Here is a 3,449-nt window from a genome sequence, read left to right as displayed (position 1 = left end):
TTTAGTTTTTACTTATGTATCTGGTACAGGGTCTCACTACGCAGCTCGGACTCATAGTGATCCTACTATCTCAGCCTTCCCAGCACTGGGATTACAGGCATGCACCACCACACCTGGTTTCGGTGGCCGGCACAACATGTGGCACTAGAGCTTGAACCCAGGTCCTTTTACTTGCCAGGCAGGTGCTTAGACTGCTGAGCTTTCTCCCCAACTCATAAAAGGAAATACTTAAAAGCGAAAAAAAAAAAAAAAGTTTTTAAATTTTGAGTCAGGATCTTGCTAGGTTACTGACTTGCCTAGGCTGTGATCCTCTGTCTCCACATCCTGGAAAGCTGGGATCTACAGGCATGGACCACATACCTAGCTGCATGGGTCTTTTTAAGGCCGAGATCATTTGCAGGGTTCTGAGGTTTAGAATATCTACATTCTCCAAAGCTGAACCTGTTGGCATGGTCAGGAACATTTTATGTGTGCTATATCTGGGATCTGAGCCTGGAATCTCACTGAATGCCCTATAAACTTAGTCATGGAGGGAAAGCTGTGCAGGAGCAAGCCAGGAAGATAGGCTCCTATTTAGAGAAAGTGCTTACCCCAGACCCATCATTCTCAAGGGGGCTGCTTTCAGATTCTTGTCCATACTCTTCTTTATTGTAAAAGATTCTCCTAGAGAACCGATTAGGCCAATGGCTTGTGCTGCCAAAATACCAAAAACTTTATCCAGTCTAGGCTAGCACTGGCATAGGAGGCTTGTGTTCATCCTTTCTCAACAAGAAAATGCCAGCTGTCCCAAGGCCTGTACAAGACACAGCTTGGCACTGTGCTGATGGCCAGTGCCTGTCATGGTGTGGGGTTTTTGCAAGGGGAACAATATAATACAGGACACATTTTATAATAGCATTTTATAATGAATCACCCAAGAATCATATATAAGAAACGCAGAAAATCTGTCCATACACATAAACACTAAAGACTCCAGCTGAGGGCCTAGATGTTAATATCCTGCATGAGTCCAGCTGAAAACCTAGAGCTCATAACAATGCCCCCTTCAAGTCCAACTGGAGGCCTGAAGCCCACAACATAGTCTCATGCAGGCCCACTTCACAGATCTGTGCTGGAAAGGCCCAAAGGTCAGTGGTGGAAGCTAGGAAGTCTATGCCAGTAGGATGAAGAATCTGTGCTAGCAGGCTGAGGGATCTGAACTGGAGCTAGGAAGCAACGCTCAAGGTAAGCACTAGAGCTCCCCCAAAAGTACTACGGCTATCTTCAGTAACAGTGAGGTCCTGAGCTCCAACAGTGGTGAGGAAAGCCAAGTTCCCATCAGGAAAGCCAATGCAACAAACTTCATGAGGCTGAGCAGTGCACCGTCTTCCCCTCTAGATCCAGGAAACAATGCTCAAGATGAGGACCAAGATCCTCCAACATTCATCGGGAAAGGCAACATGACAACTTCCTCCAGCAGAACAGTCCAAGAGAACTAGAAGCTTCCAACAGCTCCACAGCTTCTCCAAACAGCATCCCTATAACAGCGTTCTGACAGTTTCTCTTGTTCTGACTTTTATGCTGTTGAAAACAATCCTCAGGTGGGCCTTCCATACCCAGCACCACACTAGTTTAATTCAGCCGGGTATAAGAAGTTGACCACCAGTTAGAAATCCACTACAGTGCCCTTGGTCATGCTTGCAGGGCCTGGGTCACCAGAGGCTCCTAAAGCTGGTCAATGTCCCAAACTCACTTCTCAGTGAAGGCGTCTTACCTTCAAGTAAGAACTACATGTGTGTATTTGGATACAAGGAGGCATTAGCTCTTCAATCAGTTCAGTTCCTGCCAAGCAATAGTGAATACCAGTTATTCATGCACGAGCTCTGCTTTCAGCGAGTTTAGGATTAAATGAAGGAAGTTAATAGAAACAGGTAATGTAAGTAAATCAGATATTTGATAATAAAGCAAAGCCTGGGCTAAACCCCCATGGATAAATTAGTCAAAAGAAGAAAGGTGAGAACAAAATCCCTGTGTGGGGAGCCTGAAAGGCAGTGGTGAGGCCTGTACCATTCGGAGAAAAGCTAGACACAGCCAGTGCGCTTCCCAGTGTTACAGATTTAGGGTTTTAGGTTTTTCTGTTTTCTTTCCTCCCTTTTCATTGCTTCCTCCTGAGCATCTCCAGAATGATCTCATTTCATAAGGCAGTGAATTCTAAGCTGAATTTAAGTCTCTAAGACAGCCCCATTCATGAGAAAACTGGAGTTCCCAGCATCCTTTGTTCCCCGAATACTTAAATATCTTGACATCAGGCTATTTTGGGAGTGATCCATCAAGTAAGTGTTAGATTCTAGACAGCCTAATTGGGCAGGAGGCTGAAAGGGATGGATGGCACAGGCAGGAAGAGAAGAGGGGGCACTAGGATGGGGGAATCTTCCTGGGTTAGCAGCTGCTCACTAACTCCCAGCTCCTTCTGCAGACCCAGGTGAACTGACAAGGGAATTCTTAGTTCTCAGACACAAAAGAAAAGATTGACAGTTATCAAAGTATTCTCTTAATATTTGCCATCTAATGGATTTAACCCAAGCATTGCTTTTTCTTTAATAACATTTTCTTCTAGTCTATGTGCTTAGTGAAGAAACATTCAAAAATAGAAAAAAATAACCAAAATCACACTACCTAAAGATAACTGCCAACTAACATTTGTTGTAGATATTTCTAGTATTTTCCATGCATATACATTTTCTTACAAAAATAGTATCATGTATGTTATTTTGCAGACTCCTTTCTTAGAGAATTTACATTTATTTTCTAGCTTAGCACAGTGTGGCAGAAAATTACAAGTCTGTATAAGGGATATTAACTCTTTGGAACTTGTGCGCTATAGTTCAGTTCATGGGTTAAACATTATTACAATATTTGTGCTTCCTATAGACGGTTTTCCATTTAAGATGATTATTAAGCATACTATATATCCAACAAAATGCAATGTTAATCTGGGAATCAGGAAATCTGCATAATTCTGTCAATATTCTGCCCTCAACTCAGTGGGCAAATCAATTCCATATTGCTTTTCTGGAGAAAGTCCAAATTCTTTAGCATGGTATATTAGGTCCTGTGTTGTCTGGCCTGTTTAGCCATATACAATCACAGGTACAGTTCCCAGAATGCACTTTGCTCTCCTGTATGCCAGTTATCTTCAGGCCTACATGAAGTTTTGGGAGGGAGCTCTAAAACATTCATTTCTTCTCCCATCACTTGCCTTTAAAAAATATTTAAACAACTTTTAGCTATGATAAAATAAGCAAAATATAAAATGTACTATCTTAGACACTGTTTAAGTGTACTTTCATTAATGTTAAGTACATGCATGTTATTGAACACCTAATTCCCAGAACTCTTTTCATCTTATAAACTGAAACTCTACACCCTTTAATTTCCCCAGCTCTGGCAACCACTATTGCATTGTCTCT

General features: G+C 42.2%; 1 pseudogene; it reads left to right on the top strand.

The window, feature by feature from the left end:
- The window catches only part of LOC111813594, a 4,946-nt pseudogene extending 3,065 nt beyond the window's left edge, over nucleotides 1-1,881 (top strand).
- The last annotated feature ends 1,568 nt before the right edge of the window (nucleotides 1,882-3,449 follow it).

Source organism: Octodon degus, unplaced genomic scaffold (assembly GCF_000260255.1).
Source record: "Octodon degus isolate 3935 unplaced genomic scaffold, OctDeg1.0 scaffold00203, whole genome shotgun sequence".
NCBI classification, from domain to species: domain Eukaryota; kingdom Metazoa; phylum Chordata; class Mammalia; order Rodentia; family Octodontidae; genus Octodon; species Octodon degus.
This window is presented reverse-complemented; position numbering and strand designations above follow the sequence as displayed.